This window comes from Tiliqua scincoides, chromosome 5 (assembly GCF_035046505.1).
Source record: "Tiliqua scincoides isolate rTilSci1 chromosome 5, rTilSci1.hap2, whole genome shotgun sequence".
Lineage (NCBI taxonomy): Eukaryota > Metazoa > Chordata > Lepidosauria > Squamata > Scincidae > Tiliqua > Tiliqua scincoides.
In genome coordinates, this window is record NC_089825.1 from 69,946,134 (window position 1) to 69,968,290 (window position 22,157).

At 42.4% G+C, this 22,157-nt stretch overlaps 1 protein-coding gene across 10 annotated transcripts in view; it reads right to left on the reverse strand.

Annotated features, from left to right (window-relative positions):
• The window catches only part of LOC136651510 (poly(rC)-binding protein 3-like), a 116,461-nt gene extending 110,162 nt beyond the window's left edge, over positions 1-6,299 (reverse strand). For 9 of the 10 annotated variants that reach the window (XR_010794524.1, XR_010794523.1, XM_066627983.1 and 6 more), the window contains exon 1: positions 6,104-6,299. The gene's annotated coding sequence lies outside the window, so the exon portion shown is untranslated. Of the gene's footprint in view, positions 1-5,723; positions 5,943-6,103 lie in introns of those variants that run through there. The other variant, XM_066627979.1, reaches the window with a different exon arrangement.
• Positions 6,300-22,157: the final 15,858 nt, after the last annotated feature.

The following is a 22,157-nucleotide window of genomic DNA, read 5'->3' on the forward strand; positions in this document are numbered from 1 at the left end:
TGCGTCTCTCTTCTCGCAATTATTTCTCACATGATGGTGATACCCTGAGAAAGCCCATAAAGGAGAAAAAAACAAGCCCTCAGTGTGCACACTATTACATTTGAAGCGTACTTCAAACATTTTATTTTGGCAGAAGTGCATTGTTTGAGAAGCTGATCAGTCATGGAATTACTCAGCAAATCCTTTCAAGTTATAGTATACATTAGGAGGGGGCAGAAAGAAGGACAGTGTGATTGACTAATGGATTACTGACCAATTTCTGGTACAGAGCTGGCACAGGTTCAAAGGGCAGGGAGGTGATGAAATGAAGGATCTGGCACATGCCATCACTGTTGGATCTACCCTGTGTTCCTCCCCCTCCCTGCCCAGTTTTGCCCCTTCCCTACCCCCTGCTGCTGCCTTACTTCCTCCAGTGTGGTGCAGTGGCAGCAAATGATAGCTGTGGAGAGCTGCTGCCTCTTAAGCACCGCTCCCAAAATGGCTGCCGAGGGAGCGCTCTGCACACTGTTGACAGCCATTTTGCAGTTGCGGAAGTCTGGCTGGCACCCCAGTCCTGGATAGGATTGGGCTGCCCGTGAAACTTGGTTACCAAAGTACTACTTACATTCTTAAGAGTGTATGCTCAGGATCACTGACACAAATAATCATGCTTTAAGGGTTCCTGAGAACATACTCTTGCTTTGAAAATTCAAAACATTTTGCTGCACCCTGAGCATTCTTGTAAAAAGAAACCTTAGGCCATGCAAGGCCAGTGTCAGTTCATGGCCACCAAAACAACTGTAAAAGCACACAACATATATTAACTGAGCAACAATCTGAATCTATTCTATCCATGAATCCACAACTTCAGAAGTTTTCTTATCTGACAATCACATTAGAAAAGCATCTGCCGGTTCAAAAGAAAGAAAAAGAAGGAAACTCTAAACGTAATGCTGGGAACTGTTGCTAATTGATGGCGATCCACAATGCAAAACTGACTGTTATAGCACCATCAAAAGTCACTTGCAAGCCCACAGCCTTTGGCTCAGAATTACTGAGAGGTAAATTATTATCACCCCATCTATATTTATAAAAACCATCACTCTTATTAAATTGAACAAGTGGGGAAAATCCATGTTTTTCTCAGTCTTAAGTACCCTGGGATGCTCCTAACACATCAGCAGTCCCCTGTGTGTAACTCACTGGGAATGTGCAGTAACAATCAAGCGTAGTTGCCTGGTTGTTTAAACAGTTCAGCCAACAGATATCAAAGAAGCATGTGAGCTAAAAGGAGTGGTTTGTTGAGTAAGTGATGTCATAATGGGCACAAGTTCCATAGCAACAAGCCCTGCTCCTTAGCCAGATCATGCAAAGTTGAAAGGAGGGGACAGCTTATAAAGGTATAAATTTTCAAGCTCAATTTTGAGGGAATAAAAATAAACATAATTTTGCTTTGGGAGGAAAAATAAATTACAACCCCAAAAGAGGGCTAACAAGTATTCAGCACTGGGTTTCCACAATTTCTTCAACTTGGAAATCCATGTTTAAGATTTTAAAATGGCCTATGCCAGTAGTTCCCAAACTTTTTAACTGTCAGCTTCCTTGACCTATTGGGCCATTGGCTCCCCATTAGGGCTACTATATATTATATAGTGTGGTGGGTTTTTCACAAGGATTCTGCAGCTCCCCTAGCTAGTTTCTGCAGCTCCCTGGGGAGCCATGGCTCACAGTTTGGGAACCATTGCCCTATGCTATTTGCAATGACCTAGTCCAGGGATTTTCAAACTGGGGCATCGTGATGCCCCAGCCTGTGGGCCCTTGCCCCCTTAAGTGGCAGGGGCAGGGAGGAGGCAGCGGCGTGATCCCCAGGATCGCACTGCTCAGGGGGCTGCAGGGGCTTGGGTGCACTTACCAGAGCCTCCTGCAGCCTCCCAGGGATGCGGGGAGCCTTTGCGTGACTGTCTGCAGGGCTCCCCAAAGCTTCAAAATTGAAAGTGGAGAGATCACATTCCACAGAATTCTAGGCACCCCTCTTTAAGAAAGTTGCAGCCAAACTGGAGCAGGTTCAGAGAGAGCGATGAGGATGATCAGGGGGCTGGAGGACAAGCCCTACAAGGAAAAGTTGAGGGAACTTGGCATGTTCAGCCGGGAGAAGAGAAGGCTGAGAGGGGATATGATAGCGCTCTCCAAATATCTAAAGGGCTGTCATATGGAGGAAGAGAATAATTTATTCTCAGCTGTCTCTGAAAGTAGAACTAGAATCAGTGGGTACAAACTGCAAGAGAGGAGATTTTGATTAGACATCAGGAAAAAATTCCTGACGATCAGGGCTGTTTAGCAGTGGAACAGATTGCCGAGAGAGGTGATGGACTCTCCCTCACTAGAGATATTCAAACAGAGGCTCGACAACCACCTGTTGGAGATGCTCTAAGAGGATTTCCTGCCTAAGGCAGGGGGTTGGACTAGATGACCTATTTGGCCCCTTCCAACTCTATGATTCTATGATCTTCTAATGGCATTGGAGAAAAGTCTAATTGTAAAGAGAACACTGAGAACTCAAAAGTCTTGACTTATGGTAGTTTTCCACAATTCGCCAAGAAGTCAGTCTGTAAACAAGAAGATTGTTATTGTATCAGATTCTGCAAGTGAATGGACAGTGAAGTTCCCTACAGACATTAGATTGATCAGATAATGACCTAAGATTGTGATGGGAGCAGGAATGTGTGGCTGAAACAGAATTCTCTGTATGTTTAGAAAGATTCTAAAAAAACTTCGGATAGCATGAACTTTAAACTGATCCATCTATTAAGAAAATGATGTACAGTGCAATAGTATTTGCTTATGGAATGTCTTTTACAATTGCTATTCCTTGTCTTCATTCTATGTGCTTTCATACAATCTTCAGTAACTATACAAAATATTTTTTTTCTAAACTACTTCAATGATAACACCATATTCTGGTCATCTAATTACTTGCCAGATAGTGACAAAATGCAACTGTGGGCGATATCATTTTTTTAATTTTTAAAATTGAGGTTATCACTCAGCTTTTAATAATTTTCTGGCCCTTTAGTACCATCCATCAGGAAGAATTACAGCAGGATATACCACCTGGCAGGTGGCCACCCATCCACCACCCTAAGCCTGCAGCACATGCTTTTTTTTTTTTTTTTTTAAAGTCATTAACTAAATGCACTGAATAAACCTTAACATCTCAGCTAAATCTTATCTGCCCTGGATTTGCTGCTTAACACTAAAACCCAAGTGACCCATTTTTCCAACTTCTGCTGATTTTTTTTAAATTATTGATGGCAACCTAAGTAGACAAATATCTATGTTACATGAAAATATTTAGAAAACAAGTCCTAATCATTCCCTTAGCACCTTTCTTGTATTTTTTTTCATTCAGAATTAAAATTTGTTTTGCTAAGAAAGCTCAGTTGCAAAAGAGTTGTGAAGGCTATCTTAAGGTCATTGTTTTACATCTGTGCCCTCCTGATCATGCAGATTAGAACTATCTCTTGCTACAAATATTTGTTTAAAAAATTCACCCTCCCCCCTTTTTAAATCAAACCAAACAAAACCCAAATATAGCATAAAATGATTAATTTTAAAATATTTTTTTCAAAAAACAAAACAACCCATCATGATAGTAGTTATTTTTCTAATGTATACATCTAGTATTGCCACAAATTTCTAGAGGCTGCCTGAGATGCAATCAGCCAGATATCACCATGTTCTTGCAACAATCTCACTAGACCCCTTACATAACTGGCCTCCCACCTTTTCCATTGATAACGGTTTCTTTGCTGACAAGCATCCTGTTGCTCTTTTCACTGTTCCCAATACATTAGACTGATACCACACACAAACACCCGTTCTCCAAATAAAGCTTTCTTACCACCTGCAGAATACACTTGCAGCAGACCTCAACACTTATATATCCGCAGCTACCTATTGCTGTCATTACTCTCTCTTAATGTATCCAACTTTCCTCCTACAATCCTTCAGTAACATCATAGCTTTTGCCCCAACTGATTATTATTTGAGTACGTCAGTAACTCAGAAAGCCTGAAACTTTTAATAAGTGGCTTGTCAATTTTTCCAGAAGGAAAAACTTTCTTCCCATGATTGAAGGTAATTGGTCAGCATGCCCTATGTATGTTAAATTATACTCCCCCCCCATACACTTTTTGAAGACGTTGGCCCCAATGCAATGTACAGTGTCCTTCAAGACATTATACTCAAATAAATGTTCACAGGGGATGTCAGCTTTGTTTTAATATTATCTATATAAGCCTGAACAGTTCAGTAACATCAATACATCACCCCAGTTTTGATGTTAAAAAAAAGTAATAATCAGCTAATTTTTTTAAAGCAAATTAGGTAGATGAGCTACAATCTGAAGTAAATACAGCAAATGGGTTTTTTTCTTAGTAATTGAAAGCTAACAAAAGGACAAAAATTATTATGGATGACAATATTAAAATGGCTGCCCAAACTGGTGTTCACATATTGAGACTACTCATACTGAGCCCGTGCTCAGCTTTTATTATTTATGCTTGTATTTTACTAATTTTTAGCAATGTTAGACACATGGGGAGAGAGGAAACTTTGATTTCACAAAGCCAAATCAAGCATATATTTTGTTGCTACACTTGCTGAAAATGTACGGAATTAAGACCAATACATTTCTGAAAGGATGGGGTTTTCCGTTTCAATATTTGGAAAGTAGTTCATGGTGTGGTAAGAGCCCCCATAAGCCTCACTGACTTGATTACTGAACATGTTAAACTCGTAGTTTCACTTGAGAAAAAACATGTCCTGCCTATGTCTACCTTTAAACCTTTCACAAGCTTATAGTTTAGGCTCGGTTTTCCTCCCGTGTATTTATTACTCTTTGATATTTTTCCCATTATTTTGATAAACTCCTGAAATAATTGTAAACCAAGGAGAAAGAGAACATCAACTGAAAACATCTTTTTTTAAACTCTTGTTTGCTGTTGTTGCTTAAAATTCAATATCACTATCAATATCAGTAATATCAGAATATTACTATTCGGTATTGATCATTAAGGAAGCTACTCAGGCAAAATTCCTTTTGGTGAAGCAGCAGTAATCAGATTTTTATAAAATATTCAGAATGTAACATTAAGAAAACAGTAACAATAAATAGCAGGATCAGAAGTTAAAACGATTTTAAAATAGGTTTTTAAGGTATGCTGAGCCTGCTAATAAAAGATGTGCAGAACTGTTACAACATTATGAAGTTCTAAAAATTATGTTCTAATAAGTACAAAGTAGATGGATGGCATGAGTACAAAAAAGTATAATGATCCAATATTCAGCACACTTATATTCTACTGATTTGGTTTCATTTTCTTTCTGTCCTTCAGCAAAACATTCCACAAAAACAGAGACAATTCTTTACAACATCATCAATTGTTTTTACATGGGAGAACTGTTGATCTGGATTCAGTTGCTCGCAAAAAGAAAAAGAGAAATTAAAATATGCCCATTTAACTTCAGAAAGTAAAACTCCATATAAGCCCTGTACTGTATACATAAGTCCAGTACTGTACATGCAAACTTTTTACTTTCAAATCACGTAACTTGTGAACAGCTTGCTTTCATCCCCAAATGTATTTTTAAATTTCAAAGAGCCAGTTAAAGGGAAAGAGGAACCTTCAATGATATTGCAACATTGAGATTCTCCGACGACAGATTCAAGCTGGGTTACTCACCTAAGTGAAGCCAACATATTTCAGATGACAATTCCCAATACATATTTTAATACAGTCTTCTTGTTCAAATTATAAGCCGCATGTACATAAACCCTAATCACTCTTCAAGTAACTTGCTAGTTTTAAATCTTTTCAAGACTTGCCCATTGTTAGACTGCTCAGCTGTCAGCAGTGCCAGCAAGCCAGGCGCACACATCACTGACAACATTCTTAATGGATGTGGGCAAAATATGGCAAGCTGCGTTGTACAGACTTAACACTTCAAGGAAATGTATCTTTTAAAGCTGAAGTTTAAGTCCTGATAACAACACAGCCCATGTTGAAGATTTGCTGGCGAAGCCTTTGCATCTCAACAGCCACGTCAGACTGAGAGTACCGACCTGCTGAGAGCGCCTTGGAGCCTGCTGTACCTCATACGATATTCTCAGCCAGAGTTCCGGGACAATTTCTCTCTCTTTCTGTGGAGTTGTAGCTGAGCCCAGTTCTCTATTTGTCTTCCAATTCCAAGAGTGGACAGATGGCCGCGTAGCCTGAGCCCTGTTGGAATGAGGCAAAAGATTTGCATTCTCTCACCCCCCACCCCCCACCCCTCAGTTTAGCCCCCAAGCAGATAAACCAGAGTCAGGCAGAGTGAGCTCACAACACTGCCACACACCCCTCCACCAATCATTTCAATTAGTGCCACATGAGAGGAGCTTCTGCTTAAAATCTGCTTAAGAAGGGGGCCAGAGGGCAGGGCAATCGCCTTTGCTCTACTATGACAAGAAGCTGCTATAAATATTGCTAAACAAAAGCCCCTGTCAAGGGCCTGGAATGTCACATCCTAATGCAACAGAATTGTAAAGGCTCAACATAATGCGTGGACTATAGAGAGATTAAAGAGGTGGAAGGACTAAAAAGGAAAACAGACTCCACACACAGAGAAGCTGTCAACTTCTCAGAAGTGCCTCACCACAGATTCGTATGCACTAGTTAAGGTTCTTTTAAAAGATTGCTATATACTCCTGCCAAATGAAGAAATCTCAGTCAAATGCTGCCAAACTGATACATGTACAGTAGTTCTAGAGTGCTCATTTTGTTTCAGTTACCTAGCATTGGTGGTCAGCTGCTGTAACCAAGGTCTCTCTCTTTCTCTCTCTCCGTACTTGAATGTCAAGACAACTAATTTTTGGCAAAATACGGATGAGATTTTTAAAAAATCTCACTCAGAACACTTTCATGAGACATCTCTCTTTCCTCAAACAAATCCACCTTTTCCATGAACCCTTGCTTAACCTCAAATCTTAATTTCTAACCACAACAAAATACAAGGAATTGTCACTGCATTGATTTGCTATCATCCCTTGCTATGCTTGCTTCTACCAGACTTGCTGCCCAGGGATGCCAGATTTCAGTATCGGGAACAATCTCAGCCAGATTTGCATGCCCTCTCTTATTAACTGCAAAAAAGCAGTCATTGTTAAGAATATTTGTGGTGGTCATTTTCATTTTGAGATTACACAATTACTATAAGAATGTTGTCATGGCAGGCCAAGCATCACACACACACACACACACACACACTACCCCTTTGGAATGCCTGTCTAGTAGGTAGGCCATTGAATTGTTTATCATAATAGCCATTCCGTTTATTGAGCCAGGATTGATCAACAAGTGAGATGCCCCTGAGGAATAATAGCATCCCCATGTAGAGGATGGGGAGGGACTGACCCCTGCCCTGTGTAAGTGGCAACCTTATTCTCACCCCTCCCAAACATTTCCCTTGCACTGTCAAGCTTTAGGCTGCAAATTCCTCAGAGTCATTTCTACTCCCATTATTCTATAATGTACATTACACACTGTACATAATGTATATGTACATCATAATGCACATTATACAATGTATGGTGTCAGCAATGTACCATGCATATTGCTGACACTATATAAACAATCAATATTAATACTGTGCAGCAACGCACTCACATAAGTGTCTAGGTTATGGACTTAATTCTTACTCTCATTACCTAATGTAAGGTGCATCGTTACATGGCACTGCAAGACAGAACCCCGATCCATTTAAATTACTTCACAAAGGAATTGGAGTAAAATTGAAAACATCTTCGATTAACCAAAAGATTGTGTAGCCAACAGATCTACTTATAACACCTCCCCCAAAGGAACACTGATTGTTTCTTGCTGCCCAAAAATATTTGCCCCAATTTTGACTGAAAGAGAAAAGTTAGATGTTTTTTAGGTATTGGCCTAAAGCTATGAGTCTACAGAACTGTGGCACCCTGATTCCTGCAAAAAACTTGTAACTTGCTTTAAAAATAACTGAGGTGTATAAACAATAATATAGGACTTTTGAGTACAGAACCACAGATGCATTTCACATTCCCGCAGTGCAGCCTCTGTCCTTTACATCCCTACTTACCATGCTGCTGCTCCTTTGTACCTCTTCAGTCTCATCCCAAACTTCCCAAAGTCAACCCATTTGTCAAATGTCTGAGATGGGGAGTGTAGGAAGCATGATATTAGTACTCCTGTGAATTATTATCTGGCAGGGTAATAGTCCTAAACCTATCCTGAAGTATGAATTTTGTTTCGAGACACAATTTAAAATACTAAATTTTAAAATAAGAAATAGTTTTCTTCAATTAAATAGTTCAACTGAATACAATAGTTATCACTGGATTCATTTTACAGTTAGATTGCGGGCAAATAAGATTATTATTTTGCAAGTACCTAAGAAACAAGGTGTTGTACTTACATTAAATTGATGATCAATTGCAGGTTGTCCCTGCCTGCAACTTCACAATCTGCACAAACATACACACAGTGAAAGGGGGAGAAGGGGGGAGGACAAGGAAAGACAACAAATCAAAATTGTAGTGTCAGAAGGGACACACAGAATCATTGAGTCAAACCCCTGCTAATGCAGGTTGTTCACAGCTACTCTCCAATGATGGAGAGTCTTCCATCTTCCAAGGCAAATGTTTCCACCGCCAAACATTTTATATCAGATTGTGAAGTTCTTCTCAAAGTTGAATCGAACTCTCCCTTGTTGTAATTTAAACTTATTTTCCTGAACTTATCTTTGGAGCAACCAAGAACAAATCTGCTCCATCTTCCACATGGCAGCCCCTCAGATAATGGAGGAAGAGAACGCAAAATTTTTAAGTAAAAATTACAGAAGTTAGGGGAGACTTTGGAGGAAAAAAATACATCTTCTTGTGGTGCTTTTAAAAAATTGGGAGAGACTCCACATGGATATCTGGAGGCTGTGAATTCATAATTAGATATTACAGGTCGTGCCTTGTTATTCACTGGGGTTCTGTTCTGTAAATTCCAGTGGATTAAAAATCAGTATCCAGTGGATACCAAATCAGTTGAAAAATAGCTTTAAAGACCCACTTCCGGGTTTTTTGCTCCTCCATTTTCACCCCAGAATGCATTTGTACAGACAATATACTGCATTCAGCCATTACATGGGGTGAATAATGGAATTTAGTGAAATGAAATTATAATTATTTAACAGCACAAAGGTGGGAAATTGGATTTTGTTGCTTTTTTCGTTGTTACAAGGCATTTAATGGTGAACCTAAGTGGTGAGTCAAATCAGTGGATACCAGATCAGTGGATACTGAGGCCCCACCTCTATACTGCTTGAAATTTATTTAAACTGGTCAAATAGTATGAGTAGGTTACTGGATCATATTTTAAAGTTAGCGTTTGAACCAGAGAGTTAAAAACCATTGATAAACCTGAAGTGAACTGAACTCAAATTTTAATGGTTCCAACTCCATGTGTGGAAGTGAGAGAGGAGGCATGATATTGCTTTTGGAGACTGATACTGGTCAAACACTGGCACTGACAAACTGGAGGTCTGCCTGTCCCTCTCCCATGATTCAATTCATATATGTGAAATGAGCAGAAATAAAACCTCTTCTAACATAGAAACTGACCCTGGAAAACGCTGTCCCTGAATCTACTATCAGTGGAATCACAAAACAAGATTTTATATACTGTATCATGTGTCTTTCTCCTTTTGATGATGATATTCTGCAAAAATATTCCTTATGGTATCAGTGGTAGACCTGTCATTAAATGAATAGGGCAAATGCCCAGGGTGCAAAGCCTCGCACGCCTCTAGGATTGGTCGGAAATGGTGCTTCTGGTTTGCTGGAAGCACAGTTTAAAACATTGGGGAAGCTTCAGGGGGCTTTCCCAACATGTTCTGGAGTCGTGCAAGGCTCCATGCACTCCAGGTAAGGGGGGCTGATGTGATTAAAAATAAGCTAAATATTTTTTGGCTTACATTTTCCTTCACTGACAAATTTTTTAATCAGTTAAAAAATCATTTACAATTAAACGTAAATCACTTTATATTATCAAACCTCAAACATATATACATAATTATGAAGGGATTCCGACCCACTTTTCTAATTCTGAAGAAGTGTGTAAGATGGCTAACACCAATGACAAAAAAGTAAAACAAAAAACATAAAATAAAAATATAAATACAGCAACCAAAAAAAAATGCAAGCCACAGAAAGTCCATAAGCCACTTGCCTTGAGAATAATGCAGGAAGGGCACAGTTTTTCTTAAGTATGAATATAGTTTAAAAAACAAAACTGACCATTCTGTCTTAGACAGAATTTTGAAGGCCCACAGAAAAGGCAACACCACTGAGGCCCAATCATTGAGGCCCAATCCTAGCTAACTTTCCAGTGCTGATAAGAACATAAGAAGAGCCTTGCTGGATCAGGCCAAAGGCCCATCTAGTCCAGCTTCCTGTATCTCTCAGTGGCCCACCAGATACCTCAGGGAGCACATAAGACAGCAAGAGACCTGCATCCTGGTGCCCTCCCTTGCATCTGCCTTATGATGCAGCTGCAATGCTGACCCAAGGTAAGGGAACAAACATTCCCTTAGCTTGAGGAGGCCTGAGGAGGCCTAAGGATTCCCATTGGCACGGCTGCACCGGGGCTGGAAAGTTGGATAGGATTGAGCCCTGAGTCTACTTAGCTTGGAAATGGTCAAGCATATTCACACAGCCTCTGAACTACTTGAATGTTCCAAACACCATAGGGATTTGTTCATGCCCCTCACCGACCATGACAGGTGACCAGAAAGAGAGATTTTTGTGTGTGGGCGGCACTACATTTGTGGAATACCATTCTTAACGAGGCTCAATTGGTGTAAAACCTGATGCTTTTTCAGGGGAAGGCCTGGTTTCTTCTTGATGATTGATTTGCTGCTTTGATGGTTGTAAATATTTCTGCTATTCTCAATATTTTGTTACTATTTATATTTTTATTGTCTCTTGATATTTTTAATACTACTTTACTCTGTTATCACATTGTGTTTTGTTAATTTGTTGTAGGCCTGGAAATGTCTGGAAATCAAAGGCTGGCATATAACTTTGTAAGTACAATAAAACAGCTTGATCTCACAACCTGCTGGAACTGGTCCGGCATCATTTTAAATGGTTTCCCTCATTGCTTGGACATTGGATTATGGATCATTTCCTAACATCACAAACCTGCTACCGTACTGGGCAAAGAGTAATCAAATGTTCAACTGAGATAATCCAAAAAATATATACAGAAATGAGTAACCTGACTCTAAAGAGGAAAAAAGTTAGGAAACAGTCCACCTCCAGCAAACAGAAAATTACTAAGGACGCAATCCAAACTGTGCCCTATGCCGGCCCAAGTCCCTTGGGCTGACCTGAGAGGGTTGTAAAGCATGTTTGCGCCTCCTCAGGAGGAAGCCAGGCTGGTGCTCCGAGAAGCGCCAGGCTACGGAGGCTGACAGAAGGCTCTATGTCAGCTTCCCCCCAGCTCCTTGCGTTGGCTAGGATGAGGTAGAACGAAAGGTAGGCGTGGGGGTGGAGGGGAAGAGGAGGGAGGGAGGTGTTCCTGGGTTGGGGGAGGGAGGGTGATGGTCAGCCCCGGGGGTGGGCGGGCGGGGAATGGGAGGCGGGGCTGGGATCCGACAGTTATGCTGGATCCCAACCCCTTTTCCCAGGGGCTCTCCTCGGGAGGTGACCAGGAGGCTCTCCTCAGGAGGTGGCGCAAGTCCGAGGAGATCCATAGGCGCCAGCAGCCCTTACCCAGGGGTAAGGGGAAATGTTTCCCTTGCCTCTGGCTAAGCCGCTGCTGGCCGCAGTCCTGCGCTGGATACAATGCAAGCCTCCTAGCCTGTCCGCTCCAGCGCAAGTTAGGATTGCGCCCTAATTGAATTAATTCTTTGGCTGAAAAGGCCACATTGTCAGTCCACACTGGATAGGCTGCTGAGACAACAGTGTTTTGAGTTTTAAAATCACCACAAATCAGGCTCGAAAAAGATGGGAGAACAGTGTGGAAAATACAGTACACAACATCAGTTTTAATAATGAGATTTTGAAAATGGCAGCAACTACTTGCCTTCAGTAGATGAAACAGCAAGTAGATTGTGACATAGCAAGTGCTTAAAAGAAAAGTAACAATATTTAAATTAGTTTGAATTCAGGATTACAGCCTGCAGTTCTTTTCACCTTTACCTGAGAACGTCCTGATCGTGAATTTGGTGGGACTTACTTCTGAACTAATGTGCATAAGATTCGGTTGTTAGTCATCCTTTTTTTCCCAAACCCAAAGTACCACTCTCTTTAAACTGCTCTCCTCACAGAAAGACACCCGAAAGCTACTAAAAAGGTTCCTACAGAAAGATTTCTATTTCTCTTTTATTAAAAATAACGTTTCTTAAGAGACCCCCAGTGTCATTAGAACAATTGCTGGATTTCCTGTTTTACATATAATTACTGCTATGCTAAACATTCAGCGTTCCCTCCATTTAATTCACAACTGTGAAGACAACTCAAATTTAGATGTATTTGGTTCAAAATCTGAGTGACTACTGGAGGAAACAACCTTATATATGGAAAACGGTTCTTCCACATCAGTTGAAGATTTATTCATTTTGCTTATTTGCTTTCTTTGATAAACGAGGAGTATCAACACTATGAAAACCATGCTGTTCATTCCTTTCACATGTTCTTGGGAAAAATAATGGATTATGCTATTTTCTTTGTCTAAGTAAAACGTTTCACTTCCAGAGATAAAGACATACTCAGCCGAACCATTAAACAGTATGTAAAATGAATCAACAGAGCAGAAGGAGCAGATTTAATTACTGCTTAGAGGTAGGAAGGGGAACTAATTACAGGGTTCATAAGCCACATGCCAGTCTTCTCCTTAACCACGTGCTCGGATTGCGCTGGATGAAGCTCTGCAGACTCAGCAGCAACATACAACAGGATAAAATATTTTCACAACAGAACACGAAAAAAAAATCAGGCATTTGGAAATGGAGGTTAGTTTTTGGATAACTTATTCTATTCATTCTTCTGTGGAAGGAGTAGCATTGTGCTGTGGCCCTTAAAAAGAATGTAGTCATATTCAAAGTCACTGGTAGCAAGCAGGTTACAAGAGACACAGATTGCACATTACACAGAAGAGGCGAGAGAGGATGGGCAAGTTGTGTTTCCTCTCCACCATGCTTCCACATATGCATTGCTGGGAGGTATGTGTTCTGACCCCCACATTAGAAATGGAGAGAGAAAGTGAAACTCTCCTGCTTCATCTCTTGAGGTTTATGTGAAATCTATAAAGTAGCTCCAGAAACATGTCTGTTAAGATAGCAAGAACGATAATGACCTAAAATCTGCAGCTGGGTAAGAAGAGTAAACAGCATTGATCTTGTCAGTATCAATCAAACATTTCTTTGATCGTAGACTTGTTTGAGTCACAGTGCAGAGCTGGATGGTTCCGTCCAGGCTTCCGATATAGTGGCAAACCAGAGAAATCCCATCTGCACACTTCCTCCATTTCCTGGAATGAAGGCTACAGTCTAGCTACATGGGGAAATATTTCAGGAGTTGGAGGAACTGGAAGTTGATCTCTGCACAACCTTCTTTCCCTCAACAGCAGGAGAGGATTAACAGCAGGAGTGGATACATAAGTAACAGGGCCAGACCAAGGTGCCTGGGATGGTGTGCCAAATGTTACCCCTCTTGGTGATGCACCAGCCACTCCTCCACATTTTCTCCTCTGTTCAGGGAGTGTGAGGAGCAGTGGGTGCCCTTGGCCAATCTGATGCCTAAAGTAACCACTTCATTTGGCCTCATGGATGGACCAATCCTGCATAGCAATCCCTCTCAGGAGAACACTTGGGAGTTGAACCAAACATTGTGGTCACAGTTGATCCACTGGAAGGTGTGCAGAAATCCAAACTGACACAACCACATCTTCCACACAACCACATTCTTCCAAGAGAAACTGAGATGAGGAACATGCTATCTGTTTACCCTTTCCCATTGCTTAGACTGGGCCCAACTGTATCCAATCTAAGACATAGATGAGAGTTCAACAGATACTCTCTGAGCTTCCCTAAACACTGTCCTGCTACACTAAAAATGCATGATCACAGATGATTCCATATAGAAACTGTAACACTGATGATTCCACATTATTTTGTAGATCCACCCAAGAGAGTTGTCAGTGGGAAGCACTGTTGCCTACTTGAAGCAAGACTGATGGGAAGAGGCCTTGGATTCCACAAGCCTGGAGGAAGGCCACTCTTTTAATTTTCAGAGCAATCAACCCGAGCAATCAACCCCCTCCCCCACTGTATCAGTCCAGCTTGGATAAAGCCTTGCTTGACTCTTCTTCCTTGAAAAATTCCACAAGTGGCCACAATGTTTGCACAGTTCTTTTGACCCTGTGAAACCTCCTGAAACAGAATGAACATACCGTAGCTGTTAGTAAAACAAGAGTCGCTAGCTCTCCTCCTCAACTCCATGGCCAAATTCAATCAAGGAGTCCATGCAATGAAGCAGCTGGCTTCCAGGGACTGTCATGAGTTCTTTCTCTCATGATAGTGACAAAATGCAAAGCAATAGCAGCACCAATTTAAGGCCAGGGATGAGCAATGGAGGGCCATCAAACCACAAAAGATGGTTCTTTGATGAACTCAGCCAGAAAAGGATCCCGTAGGTTTCTGCACAAAGAAAAAGTCTAAAAAGTTGCTTCATCAGATCCTTGTGTCCTTTTGTTCCTGACTCACCTGTCTGCCTTGCTGCTTCTACATTCATTCATTTGAGAAGCACCCTTGTTCCAGCTGCTACTGAAGAGCCACAGTAATCACCCTTTCCCCCTTCCTTTCTAACTTCCCTCCTTCCCTCCATTTAGTGTAACTGAAAGCCACTGCCAGGGTGGGCTGGGCCTCCCTTTATGCAATTCATCCCATTCTTCTGGAAAAGCAGCTCTGGCTTTCTTGCCCTGCTTCCCTTCCTGAATCAGCTATGGCTATAGCAGCCATTTTCAAGCAGTGTGCCGTGGCATATTGGTGTGCTGTGAATGGTCTACAGGTGTGCCGCAGAAAATAGGGAGAGGATCATTTATTAGTAGGGTCATTGGGGGATGTGAGGCCCTCACTGGCAGCACAGTGTGCCTTGCCAATTGTAAAAAAACTGATGGTGTGTCTTGAGCATTTTTGAGCATTGTCAGTGTGCTGTGAGATGAATCACTGGGCCTAGCCTAGCGTCTGGTCTTTTCCTCCTTTTGTGTCCTATGTTTAACTCAGGAAATCACATGGCATTCTAGCCCTGTGGTCTCTGCAATGGAATGAATCAGCAGAGATGGATAACCTAGGCCCTTGGTGCAGCCTATCCATTGACTCACAAAACCTCTATCCCTCTATCTTCTGTGCAAACTGATATGCTTAATGTTTCTGTCTTTTCTGCTTTTGTGTGAGTGCTGTGTGTGTGTTAGTCTAGGATACTTCATCTGTTTTTCCCAGTTGTAGGGGGATGTCTGAAATCAGCTCCAGACAGACTCCCCTAACTGTCTTCAAACAGCTCCAGTTTCTCCATGTCACTCCCACCAGCAGCTACAGCTCCCCAAACTGTCATTCCAGCTCCTCAATGGAGATGCCTGAGGTGGGCTCCCTTAAAGCAGCTGCAGTGCCGTTTAGGAAGGTTTCTCCCAAGGGACAGTGTAGTTGTCCCACTGCAAGGAAGTGAAGTGACACCACAGTCCACCAAAAGATTCAATCTAGCCCTTGGTTCAAGCTACAGAAAACCATAATCCAGTCACAGCCTTTCGCCATGGTCTGATCCCCTGAGAACCCTTGTTATTATGTTCCTTTCTCTCCCCGTGAGTCCATATGGCCCACTGTTGTCTACGTCAGCTCACAGAAGGTCTCTGGGCCTTAAGGCAAGGTCTTTTCACACTGTGCAATCTGGGATACTTTTTAAATTGGCAATGCTGGGAATTGCATTTGGGACCTTCTCCATGCAAGGCATGTGCTCTGCTGCTGAGCTAGAGCTCCTCCCCTATCTGGAGGGTTTAGTGCAGACCTATTCAAACTGGGGTGTTGCGACGCCCCAGCCTGACAGTCCTGGCCTCTGCCCCCTTAAAGGGTGGGGGCAGGGGGAAGGCAGCAACGCGATCCCCAGGATTGCGTTGCTCAGGGGGGCTGCAGGGACTGGGATGCACTCACCAGTCCCTGCAGCAGCCTTCCTGGGGTGCAGGGAGCCCTGCGCGAGCATCTGCAGGGCTCCCCAGCCTTCTAAAAGTAAAAGTGGAGCAATTGCGCGCCACCTCTGCAAAACTGAAGTGGAATGTGATCGCTCCGCTTTCACTTTAGGAAGGCTGGGGAGCCCTGCAGACGCTCGTGCATGGCTCCCCGCACCCCAAGATGCTGTTACAGGGACTGGTGTGTGAATTCTAGTCCCTGTAGCCCCCCTGAGTGACGCGATCCTGGGGATCGCATTGCTGCCTTCCCCCCGCCCCTCACTGCCTGCCTCCCTCCCCTCCCCTGCAAGGACTTACCGCGGTCTTCAAACTCCCTGAGAGTCTGAAAACCGCAGGTTTAATAAAACAGGCAGAGGCAGGGTTGGCTTTAAGCCAACTGGAAAAATTGCTCCCAGTTAGGCTCCACACCTAATGGGGGGCCCACATTAGGGTAATATACTCTAGACTTGTACGTAATTTTATATTAAGATGTGCTTAGATCCATTTGGTCCATTAACTTGCATGCACTCTATAAGCACAGATTTTGATTGCTTTCCATTCTGCCAAAGAGATATAAAGTTTATAATAAATTTTATTTATCTTTCTAAGATTCTACAGTCCTTGGCTGTGAACCAGGTCCCCACAGCTCCTCAGGCCAGCTCTGGGCAGAGGGTGCAGGGAACATGTAGAAAAATTTGACTCCTCAAGTTTTTGAAACTTTAAGGTTTCTATCTACTGTATGGTTGGCAACCTTCAGTCTCGAAAGACTATGGTATAAGCCTACAGCACGCAGTATTCCCAGGTGGTCTCCCATCCAAGTACTAACCAGGCCTGACCCTGCTTAGCTTTCAAGATCAGACGAGATCGGGCATGTGAAGGGTAACAGTTGTAACATACTTTAGAAAGAATGCAACTGTGTGTATATTCTGCATAAGAAGCACTGAGTAAATTTACAAAACAAGTGACTAACTGTGACAGTGGGAGTAAGATTGCATCAGTTGACTGAGATGTAAAAATTACAGTGTTTTCACATACACAGAACTAGATATTTATTCATGCCACCAAGCTAAAAATAATTTTAAAATACCAACTTTTCTTTTTAGAGATCAAAGACTTAGCTGTGGGTTTGTTGTTGTTTTTTTTTTATGTGTATGTGGTTTTTTTTTTTTTACTTTTCTATTTTTTCAGTACTTCAGATAAAAGAATATTTGCCATACAGTCACAAATATTTGCATAACATAAAGGAAGAGCCTAGGGAGAAATATTAATCTTTTAAAAAGATTTCACAGAAACCAATGAAATTCCTAAAAAAACTTTGACAGTTAGTCAGTGAAAATGCTGATCTTTTCTGTTTTGAAACAGAAATGTGGAAATGTATACAAGGAAGCAGAACTTATATAGCCAGTATCACTCTGCAAACATCTGGTGGAGATGCTGATGTATTTCTTGAATTTTTATTGTACAGATTTGCAGAATCTCTGGCCAAAGAGCGCAGAACCCTTCTTCTAAGAGCAATGCAGCTTGCATTGGCAGGATACCGGAAGTATCAGATGTTACCTGGCCATGTAAATCTCAGATGCAGCAAGGGGAAGCCCCTGGTTACCAGCCAGAATGACTTCTGCTATCTTACAGGTCTTGCTGCTGCTGCAGGGAGGAAAGCAGCAAGAAACCTCTAATCCTAAAGAATCTGTGTTTGTCGCACTTATCTTTCTCCTCTCAGCAAACAGAAAATTAGCGCAACAGGGAGGCTAGAACCACTCTTCTTTAATGGGCTAGTTTTTAACTTGCAAGGACTTATTCTCATGCAGGTGAATATTAAAAACCTAGGTTCACCACTTGCAGCCTAACATCATACAGTTCACTCTTACCTCTTTCTGCTGCATGTATAGGTCCACCCTGTGGACACAAGCAGATGTTACAAGATGACCTGCCACCACCTCATGTTTCTTGACCTCTTCTCTTTCTAGTACTGTTTCATATAAGACCACACTTGTTTATATATGTTCACACACCCTCATATTATGTTTCTCAGCCCTGATCAGCCATTTATGGCTGTCTGACATATGTGTGGGGGGGGGAGGGGAGGACTCACATCACACTGACATCAAATCATGTGTGGTGTTTTTACAAAGAGGGGATGCAGGGAGATGGAGTGGTGCCAGCTCTGTATTTCTTGTATCATCTGAGACATTAATCAGATTCGACATATGAGGGATTAGGTCAGGCTGAACTGGACTGAAGGGATTTTTAAGCAAATGTGATTTACCCTTCTAACTCTGGACACAGTGATAATTAAAAGGTTCTACAAAATTAATTTATTTCATTATGTCATTGGCTCTTGCATAGGGCATTATTTTATTTATCTGTGTTATTAACGCATTGCTAAGTTCATTATTATGGGATTTTGAATCTGGTATTATGATGTCCCACCCCCACTCACCCATAAAGATTGGCATAATGTGGTCATTGACAGGATACAATAGGACATTTGAAGCACTTGGAATATAAATGCAATGGCTTAACCCTATGGGCCATTTACCACAGCAGATCTACCAATCTGTTGTTGTAACAGCCCAGTCCTATACTTCTCAGCACCCTGAGGAACAACAGTGCCAAAATGGTGACAGCTGTATCCCCTGGGCTCTGGAAAGCCACTGAAGGTATCCTTGGGGAAGAGGACTTTTGTCCCCTTCCCCTGAAGAAAGCCCCATGTTGGGGTTGCCTTTCCCTTTAAGAAGATCACAGGAAGGTTGGTAAGCAGAAAAGGATTTGAGATCATTCAGGTGTATTTACTTAGTAATCTGGTGTATATGTTCATTTGTAGGTTAGTTAAGTGCTGTTATGCAATGCAATGTTGCATGATTCCTTACTGTCCTACAAGTGGGTGAGATTGGGATTATAAAAACCTGGGTGTGCTTCAAAACAGAAGGCAATGAGGCTAGAAGGTAGAGTGCATTATGCTTGAGGCTACCATGCTAGAAGTCAGCATCATGGAGTCCTATGCTGTTTTATTGTCCTTCAATCTGGGAAACCTAGTAATCTTCTCTAGTTAAAATAGCTTACAGCCCAATTCTATGCATGTCTGCTCAGAAGTAAGTTCCACTGTAGTCAATGGAGCTTACTCCCAAGAAAAAGTGTTTAGGATTGCAGCTGGGCAGCCCAATCCTGAGCTCCTGTGGCATGCAGCTTCGGCGGTACTGAAAACAGCTGCTGCTGGATCCTGCGCGCCACAGGCTACTGCAAGCGGCTCCTCGGGAGAAGGGGACTTTTGTCCCCTTCTCCTGGGTAAGGGAAGTAGCCCCACAATGGGCCTACTCAATTCACCGCCGACCAAAAGGTCAGCGGTGAGGTACGTGTAGGGTGCTGAGCTCCACACAAACAGACACGGTGGAGCAGAGCTCCACCGGACCCACCTCTCTCCCTCCCCACTCCCTCCCCCTGACACGCCACCTCCCCACCACATGGGGTGGTAGTTTGACTCCCCTCACACATATTGCTAAACCCTACTGTGAAAGTAGATTTAACAGTATTTATAAGTGAGTGGTTTGGATGAATTATTCCTCCCAAAACATAAGACTTATGAGGAAAGTGGAGAAAGTGAGACCATGATGTGCACACATGTATTAAACACATGGGGCCAATTGGACAGGGTAAGTAGTGCCTGAACTAGCTCTATAACTGACAGCCCAATCCTAACCTGCCCTGGAGCAGTGCAAGCTGGTTGGCCTCCACTGCATCCCAGTTGGGGCTGCCTGCAGCACAACTCGGGGCAAGTAACGCAGCAGCGGGCCAAATGGGGCTACTCAGATCTGTGCCACCTAAATAGGTGGTGCAGATCTGAATAGCCTGGTCTAAGTGCCAGATCCTTGCACCATCCCCCTCCCAGGCCCAGTCCAACGGAGGGTACTCCTTGTGCCAGGCTCAACCAGTGATACCAGCTCTGCACAGAAGCTCAAAACTCTTTAATGTGATATGTGAAATGGTCTTTCAGCAACAGTTCAAGGCAATTGGTGTTCCTTTCTAGAGCAGCAATTACTTACTGATGGTAAGGATCTGTAATCAGACATACTTCTTACATGAGTAATATTCCCCATTCATAACAGAAGTACCTGTGTTCAGCACCTGTGAAATTCTGGATCCTAATTTGCTATCTTTTGCAGGAAAGACACTGCTTGGCTTATTGGATTTGAAGAAACCTATATTGCCAGTATAAATGGAACCACTGATTATAAACAAATCTTATTACATTTAGCACTTGCTGTAATTAGAGCAAGTAGATATTGGGATCAGTAGCTCTTGTTTATAAGAACTGTGCTTTGCACAACTGTGCAAATGTGTTAGATGTAAATCCTGTTTGTGTGCAGGCTTTTTGCAATGGAATTTTTCCCATTTTTACATCATCACCACCACTTCTTGTTCTTTAACAGAGACTAAGAGCCCAATCCTATCCAGTTTTCCAGTGCCGGTGCAACTGTACCAATGGGGAATGCACTGCATCTTGTGGTGGGGCAGCAGTCACAGAGGCCTCCTTAAGGTACAGGAATATTTGTTCCCTTACCTCAGGGCTGCATTGCGGCTACACCGGTCCTAGAAAATTGGATAGGATTGGGCCCTAACTGAGCTCCACACTTAGCAAAGTTTGCAGAAGTTCGCTAAAACCTAAGTTACCAAGCTGAAGATAAAGCATAAGGAAGTGTCATTTAAATATCATTTCACATTCATGTTAAATCTACTACTGTCAGTTGGCAGTTGATGAAAGAGACTTTTAGGTTTAATATGCAAAACAGCAGTCTCAAAGGTCAGGACAAAATCAGGATAGAAATTTATATAAAAAATAAATGTATATATTATGTTTCCAGAAAATTAGAAGGGTGAGTGTTCACTCTGAAAATAAGTAGTTTAGCTTTGCAAAGTAAGGCAGACACTGTTGAGCATTACTGTACATTCAACAGAACACAGCAAGTCATGAGTTGGCTGTGCGCCTATCATTCATAAATGAAACTTACTGAATGTATGACTGCTTGGATCCTACTTTTCCTTAAGCAAATAAAATAACAATGTTCTTTGTATTGCAGTCTGAAGTTGGTCAGTTAGAGATTAAGGGCACAATCCTAACCCACTTTCCGACAAAAGGGCCATGCGGATCCTAGGTAAGGGAACAAACATTCCCTTACTTTGCCTCCATGAGTGCCTCCCAACTGCAGGATGCAGCACATGTCCCACTGGCACAACTATGCTTAAGGCAAGGTGACCTTTGAACCTGGACCTAGATGGGCCAATAGAATATAAACAAGAGTACCGAGGATTCACAATAACAAAGAAATGTCTGTTTTCTAAAATATGTTGTTGGCAACCTTCAGTCTCGAAAGACTATGGTATCGCGCTCTAAATGGTGGTTCTGGAACAGCATCTAGTGTGGCTGACAAGGCCGATTCGGGAGTGACAATCCCTTCCACACCGGGAGCAAGTGCAGTCTGTCTCTGGTCTGTCTCCCTGGCTATGGGCCTTCCTTCTTTGCCTCTTTGCCTCAGACTGTTGGCCAAGTGTCTCTTCAAACTGGGAAAGGCCATGCTGCACAGCCTAGCTCCAAGCGGGCCGCTCAGAGGCCAGGGTTTCCCACCTGTTGGGGTCCACTCCTAAGGCCTTCAGATCCCTCTTGCAGATGTCCTTGTATCACAGCTGTGGTCTACCTGTAGGGCGCTTTCCTTGCACAAGTTCTCCATAGAGGAGATCCTTTGGGATCCGGCCATCATCCATTCTCACAACATGACCGAGCCAACGCAAGCGTCTCTGTTTCAGTAGTGCATACATGCTAGGGATTCCAGCTCGTTCCAGGACTGTGTTGTTTGGAACTTTGCCCTGCCAGGTGATGCCGAGGATGCATCAGAGGCA